The sequence below is a fragment of the Lepus europaeus genome, chromosome X, assembly GCF_033115175.1.
Source record: "Lepus europaeus isolate LE1 chromosome X, mLepTim1.pri, whole genome shotgun sequence".
Classification (NCBI taxonomy): Eukaryota; Metazoa; Chordata; class Mammalia; order Lagomorpha; family Leporidae; genus Lepus; species Lepus europaeus.
This window is the reverse complement of record NC_084850.1, coordinates 93137570-93145805: the sequence shown is the minus strand read 5'-3', so window position 1 is coordinate 93145805 and position 8236 is coordinate 93137570. Positions and strand designations below refer to the sequence as shown.

Genomic DNA, 8236 nt, shown 5'->3' with positions numbered 1-8236 from the left:
TCATGACTATACTGTACCCTCCAAAGCCACTACTGACTCAAGCTGGGAAATCTGAATCTCTCAACTAGAAATCTAAAAGTTGGAAAAAGAAAAGCAAATGATGTTAATAACAGCACTTTAGAAAGAAAATACAAGAAATTAGCGCTGCTAAGTCACTAGAAAAAGAAGTACATGATGACATGATGCATGCTTTGAGTGTTAACTCCTTCTTTGATTCTAAAAGCTAATTACAATCTTTTTAATAGAGATATTAAAAATATCTTTTTTACATGAGTTAGCCAAACTTAGCTTATGGTATTTGAAACTATGGTCTGAATACTTGTACACCTGTAAAATTTCTATATTGAAACCTTGTACAGGAGGTGGGCCCTCTGGAGGTAATTATGTCATGAATGTAGAGCCTTCATGAACAGATCGCTGTCCTGGGGTCACCACCTGCAGAGCTGGCATTCCATAAGGGTGCCAGTTCAAGTCCCAGCTGCTTCACTTCCGATCTAGCTCTTTGCTAAGGCCTAGAAAAGCAGTGGAAGATGGCCCAAGTCCTTGGACATCTGCACCCACATGGGAGACCTGCAAAAGGCCCCTGGCTCCTGGCTTCAGATCAGTCCAGCTCCGGCCATTGTGGACATCTGGTGAGTGAATCAGTGGATGGAAGACCTATCTCTCTCTGCCTCTGCCTCTCTTTAACTTTGCCTTTCAAATAAATAAATGAATCTTTGAAAAATAAAAGTAAAAATAAAAAATAGATTACTGTCCTTATAAATGAAGTCTCAGGGAGCTCTTTGTCCCTTCTGCCATGTGAGAATGCAACAAGACAGCCATCCAGGAAGTGAGTCTTCACCAGACACCAAATCTTCTGATACCTTGATCTTTACTTCCTAACATCCAGAAAGATGAGAAAAAATTTCCACTCTTTATAAGTTTATGATATTTTGTTATAGTGGCAGGAGCAGACTAACAACCTTAAACAAACAAAAATACCAATCACCCATTAGAGCTGAAGTAATTTACCCAAGATAGTATGGGGAAATTATGAGAATCAAATTATCTAATACTCACTCCACAGTTATATACAACATGTTCTTCATTATATTCATTCTGTTGTTTCATATCATTTGAGAGCAAATATTTCACCTATTCCTCCTCTGATATTAATCTTGAAGGCAAAGCAAAAGGTCAAGGAATGAAATGAGATATATAGGAAATCAGATGAAAAGTTTCTTCCAATACCGCACTGCACAGCACAGAAATGGCACTGAACCCTAGGATTAATATAATTGGGTACATTTTACTTATTGCCTTTAGTTTTATAAAATTTCTGTGTGCTAATAAATATTTTCAGTTAAGCCAAAGTCATCTGTTTTATGACAAAAAAAGTAGGAGAGGAATGCCATTGTTGAAGGCTTTTTCATTCACTACTCACAATATCCTGATACTTGGGTATCTATTATTACCATTTTATAACTGATAAAATGGACTACTACTCAAATTAAAAACTGTTTCCCAAGTCATACAGCAAATAACTGATAGAGTAAGAAAATATATTAAAATGTCTATTTAGCAGTAATTTATGTGACAAATAATAAAACAACCAAAATGGCCATTCACAAGAAAATGGATAATCTGCAGCAGAGTTATAAATAGAAACAATACAGCAGGGAAAATAAGTGAACAGTTATTAGGAAATATCAACATGGATACAATTCACAACAGTATGTTGACTGAAAAAAGAAAGCTGACAAGAATTTGAGAATACTTCAAAAACTTCATGGAAAACAGTATTTAATGATAAGCTTTGGTGCAAAAACATTTGAAATCCATGCATCACTTCACAATATGCATTTTCATGAACCTTTGAAGGCTCCTTTTATGCATTAATTTCAAAAATTTTTGACCCAAATTAAATTTACATTTTAAGAATTATTTCATTTATTTGAAAGTATTATGGAGGGAGGTAGAACCAGACAGAGAGGGGTCTTCTATTCCTCTGGTTTACTCCCCAAATGACTGCAATGGACAAACCTGAGCTGATCCAAAGCCAGGAGCCAGGAGCTTCTTCCAGGTCTCGCACGCAGCTGCAGGGGCCAAAGGAGTTGTACCACCTTCTACTGCTTTCCCAGGCAGCACGCAGAGAGCTGGATCAGAAGTGGAGCAGCTGGGACTCTAACCAGCACCCATGCCAGCACTGCAGACTGGTGCTTTAAGCCACTGTGGCACAGCTCTGGCCTCTATATTTATTTCTTAAAATTTTGTATTTATTATTGAGAAACAGAGATAGATACAGAGAGAGAGGGAGAGATCCCATCTCCTGGTTCACTCCACAAATGCCTGCAATGGGTCCCAACTGGAGTCAAAACTGGGAACTGGGAATATCACCCAGGTATTCCACATAGGTAGCAGGAACCCAATTACTTGAGCTATCACTGCTTAAGATCTGCACTAGATGGAAGCTGGAGTCATGAGCAGTAGCCAAATACTTAAACCCAAGCACTCCGATAAGGGATATGGTGTCTTAGGTGGTGTCTTTACGGCTAGGCAAAATGTACATGCCTAAACAGATCTTTTAACTCCATTTCCATGTATTTCCATGTACTTTTTTAAAAAATATTATTTATTTGAAAGAGTTGAGAGACAGAGAGAGAGAGCAAGAGAGAGAGAGAGAGAGAGAGAATCTTCCATCTGGCAGTTCACTGCCCTAATGGTTAGAACACCCAGGCTGCGCCAGGCCAAAGCCAGGAACCATGTTCTCCATCTGGGTCTCCCACATGGGTGGCAGGGGCCAAGCACTTAGTCCATCTTCTGCTACTTTCCCAAGTTATTTAGTAGGGAGCTGGTTCAGTAATAGAACAGCCAAGACTCAAACTGGCACTCACATGGGATACCAGCATTGTAGGTGGTAGCATAAACTGCTGTGCCACAACTGCTGTCCCCCATTTTCATGTACTTTCTGAAGTATTATCCTATCTGGTATTTAAATATTTAGCCACCCTATGCTTATTATTAAGAAACCTGCTTTTCAGACTTTGATATGTTTTATTAGAGAAAAATTTCAACAAAAATAGTGTTTATTTTATCTAATGTGTGCAGTATCCAAGTGAAGATAATTATTAAACCTGTCGATGTATTTTCTTATTTTCAATTTTATATCAAAAATGTGTTTGTTTCACATTCATAAAGTTCTCAATATTTTAAATGGCAAACTTTCCTTTCCTTGTCCCTCAATTAAATATGTAAATATCTTCCAAATTATACAATTTAAATATTAACCCAATGAGACTAAAAACTAAACATTTCATATCCTGTATCCAATAGTAAAATACTCGCAGGCCTTTGGGACTTTTTGACTGATTTACACTAATAAGAAAATCTATTTTTGATGTGTCAAAGGAAATGAATTAATCCTTAATTACAATTTCAAACTTCAGTGGGCCAACCCTGTCAAGAGGGAAGCCACAAAGCATCATTTTCTTTGGTAATTTCTCTGTCAATAATGCTCTTTAGTGCTTCCATTACACTCTTGGGTACCTAAGCCTATTTTCTGATCATGAGTTCATTTTTGTACTTGCTGTTCACATATCTAAACTTTCCATCTGTCCGAAACTCAAAACTCCAGAAACTCATGTGCAAATTTGCCTTTGTGCCCTACATGATAGCACAGGCAGAAATCATTAGCCATAGATATTATTTTTGCTCCCCTACAAGGCCACTGAAAGCCCAGCCAACCTGCCAACCAGCACCACGGAACAACTTTCATATCAGTGCCATTTAAAAAGTCAACTTCCTAATTATATCATTATGACAGAATTTATGCAACTGGTCCACTATTGATAAGCATTTACATTGCATCCAAAGTTTGCTGTTACAAATACTGCTGCATTTAAAATATTATATTTGTATGTGTGTGTTGTCCACAGTAATTGTGTTGCAGACATTCCTAAAGGTAGAATTTCTAGATCAAAGAGCAACAGATTTCCAAGTTTATTACATATGCCAAACAGCTACAGGAGAAATGGTTATATCAATTTACATTCTTAACAATAGTGACATTGAAGGTCAGTTTCCCCAAGTTACAAAACATTGAGCTTAAACAAACTTTTTCACAGTTGTCAATATTAATATCCTATTTTGTTTTCTCATGTGCTTTTATTAGTGAAGTTGATTGACTTTTTAAATGTTTACTATCCATGCCTGAATAGCTTCTTTTGATTCTGCTCATTTTCCCACATTTTTAAGAGCTTGTAGGAAGGTTAACAAGGAACTGGCTAAGAATTTACACATGATTTCCCGTTCTGGAGCAATGAAAGCCTGTCATCAGAAAAATAAAGAACCACAGAAGGATAAAATGGAGAGAGAGAGAGAGAAGAGACGAGACTAAAAGAAAAGGAGGGGAGGGGAGGGGAGGGGAGGGGAGGGGAGGGGAGGGGAGGGGAGAGGAGAGGAGAGGAGAGGAGAGGAGAGGAGAAATGAAATAGACAAAGAAACAGGACCTGTATCTCAGGGTCCTCCTACTCCTATGCTCTGTTCCTTAAGCACATTTTTATTCGGCCTCCCTGAACCTTGGCGGCCCGCTAGTCAGGCCTCCCTCCCTCTGGAGAAATTATCTGATCCCTAGCTTTCCTCCTTTCTGGCCTCCCGCCAAGTGTTCAAATGAAACAGCGCGGCAGTCGCCGCCCTCCAACTGCCTGCCACGCTTCATTTTGCAGTGGGCTGTGCCCTTGGCCATGGGACGCCTAGAGGCTCCAGCCCGCCCAGACTGTCAGTCCTAGAGAGGAGACCACCCTTGCAAGAGCGATCCACCATCTGCCGCAAGCAAACTGACCTTCATAGCATCCACACGGAAACAATGGCACTAGCCCAAGTCAGGTTCCAGCACCCTGTTTGTGTTCAGAGGGTCTCACGTGACCTGGTTTCCCTGGTAATGGCGTTTTCTTCCTGAATGTAGCCGCCTCCGGGAATGGAGAGAGTGTTTCTCTGAGTTAACCCTCACACAGGCATGACCGGTGAATGCAGAATAAGCCTGTTTAGAGTTTTGTCTATTTCTACGGCATTTTACTGAGAATTACAAAGAAAAAGAAGGAAGGGAATTAGAGACCTTTCACTAACAACTATGTACAGCTCTGTGTTATTAAGATTCTTAGAGTGAGCATGTGCTAGTTTTGTAATTAAAACGACAAAGGAAAAATAAATAATAATGAACAAATTTAAAGTATCACATAGCAAGAAGTATTGTGATTAAAGCCTGCTTTAATTTTTTCTAATATTTTCTAAAATAAGTCATAGTAGTGTACAAATATCAGTTCAGACTTCATGCAAGGGAATATTCACAACAAAGGAGATTTTTTTAGAAAACGATATTCTATTATTGTCACAGAACTTAGTAAAATCTGATATTCTGTGCATTCCTGTGAGACAGAGCTGCTTCATGTTGCAGCCTGTCAAAGTCAACCAGGGAAATTTGAATATAAAAAGTAATACGATTCAAACGGTACTAAAAATACCTCTACACAAAGACAATCCCAATTCAGGTTTACATCACTGAATTTTACCAAACATTTAAAGAATTTGCAGCAAATCTGCAAGCACATCCAAGATTTAGAAGCAAGAAACAGAGAAATCCATGTACTCTAAAATACACTCAGGTCTTGCAGAAAGATTCACAACAGGGAGTCTGAAGCCTTGGTTGGAAGCTGGCCCTGCTCTTTATAAAGTTAAAGACTTTTGGCAAGTTACTTAATCTACCTGCAGCTTATTCAACTGCTAATTACCTGCTGTAAAGGTTAAATTGAGCAAGTTAATGTATATAAGGCATTTAAAACAATACCTAGCAGTGGTAAAATTTTGGATTAACATGTGATACTTGCAATTTTTTGAACGGTATACAATGCAGTATTTCATCACATACACACAGCTTAGACTGACCATACCAGGCAACCAGCCTTTCCATTTCCTTATCTTTTTTTCCTTTGTGTTTAGAGTCTACTGGCTCCTCTGTTTCAGATTTTACATAGAATAGTATACATACTCAAACTTCTGTGCTGAAAAACATTTATTTTGTTAAATAAAATAGGGTACATAAGCATCACAGCATAATAGTATTTCAGACAGGAGTACCCGCCTTCCAAGAACAATGGTGACACTAATTTAGTCTCACAGGAAAGAGGAAAGTGTCTGCCATAAAAGGCTCAGATTTTGGAGCAGAAATTTCCTACAGCATTTCTAGTTGGAAAAAACAGCATAACAATGCATAGAAAGGCTTAGTGTAGGGGTGGCACTGTGGCATAGAGGGTTAGGCCTCAGGCTACAGTGCTGGGATCTCATAGGGGGTGCCTATTTGAGTCCTGGATGCTCCAGTTCAGATCCAGCTCCCTGTTAATTGCCTGAAGAGACAGCAGAAGATGGCCCAAGTGCTTGGGCCCCTGCACCCACGTGGAAGCCCCAGAGGAAGCTTCTGGCTCCTGGGTTTGGATCGGCCCACTTCTGGCCATTGAGACCATTTGGGGAGTGAACCAGTGGATGGAGAACACTCTGTCTCTCCCTCTCTCTAACTCTGCCTCTCAAAGAAATAGATCTTCAAAAAAAAAAAAGAAGAAGAAGAAGAAGAAGAAAGTCCCAGTGGGCTGTGAATTCAAACTGCTTAAATTTGTATACCTAACTCAGTCACTTATGAGTTTTGTTATTAACTAAAGTTATTGAACCTTCCTGTTCTTCAGTTTTGCCTTAAATAAAAAAGAAATACTAATAGTTCCAATATCAGGTTTGCTGTGAAGAAGTAATATGTTAACTATAGTAACAGCAGTGCCTGGCTATTCAAAAAGTACTATATAAATATTAATTAAAATTTAAAATAATGGTCAAAAACAATAGGAAAAGTAAAACAACAAATAGTCCCATCCTAAAGTATATCAAATGCATGAACACTGCCAGTGACTTAATCAAGGAATGTAAGGTAACAAATTGATCCTATTGCTATGTTTTGAAGTTAACAGGATTGTAATGTTCTTAGACACCCAGATCCAACTCTTCAAAGATCTGAAACAAGGAAGACCACAACACAAAATGGAATCCCACCTGACTTAGATGAAGAAATGCTAACCTGAGCTACCACAACTGTGATCAGTAAGCTACAGCTCAAGGGCCAAAGCTTATATGCTGTTTTCATTTCGCAAAAAAGCAAAGAATGATTTTTAGACACATAAGTGGTTGAAAATAGAATAATAATATGCCATGACATGAAATTTATACAAAATTAAACTTTCTGTATCCAACAATACAGTTTTTTGGAACTTAGCTAAAATCATTTATTTGCATACTGTTGTGACAGGACAATGAAGGTAACCTTGGTTCTTGTCTCACATAGAATTTCACACTGACGGGGCCAATGAGCAAAGGAGCAAAGAGAGATCTATTTGAGAAGCATCTAGCCACAGCCAGGGATGGGGTGGCGGGGGGTAGGGCAGCTCCAAAGGAGGAGTTGCCTTGGAAACTGGCCAATACGAGGTCTTTTATACACAAAGTGGCTATCTAGATTTAGCCAATCAGGGGAGAAGCAGAAGAGCAGCTAACAGCCAGTAAGAGGGCTAGGATAACAGCCAATCAGAGTTTGGGATAACAACCAATCACAGGCAAGGATAAAATCCATCAGAAGGATTGGAATTGCTAAACTTGTTTAGTCTGCTCATGATAAAAAACTAAATGATGCTACAGGCAGCATTGGGGAGGAAGCAAACACCACATCCACTGTTAAAGAAACTGGTCCTTTTTTTCATTCTGAAAGGGATCTGACCTAACTGCCTATTAGCTCATCTAATTCCGCACAATATGACTGCTATTATAGTATAATGACAGAGTCAAGTACAGTAGTCCCTTGTTAACTGCTGTGGATTTATTCTAGGAAGCTGTTATTTTTATTTTTAATTTTTTTTGACAGGCAGAGTTAGACAGTGAGAGAGAGAGAGAGACAGAGAGAAAGGTCTTCCTTCCGTTGGTTCACCCCACAAATGGCCGCCACGGACAGCGCGCTGTGCCGACCTGAAGCCAGGAGCCAGGTGCTTCCTCCTGGTCTCCCATGTGGTTGCAGGGCCCAAGCACCTGGGCCATCCTCCACTGCATTCCTAGGCCACAGCAGAGAGTTGGACTGGAAGAGGAGCAACCGGGACAGAATCCGGTGCCCCAACCAGGATTAGAACCCAGGGTGCTGGCACCACAGATGAAGGATTAGCCAAGTGAGCTACAGTGC

The 8236-nt window shown here is 39.5% G+C and overlaps 1 pseudogene; it reads right to left on the bottom strand.

Moving 5' to 3' along the window:
* Positions 1-3218: 3218 nt before the first annotated feature.
* Positions 3219-3676, bottom strand: LOC133752764 (protein mago nashi homolog; annotated as a pseudogene).
* Between the last annotated feature and the right edge of the window lie 4560 nt (positions 3677-8236).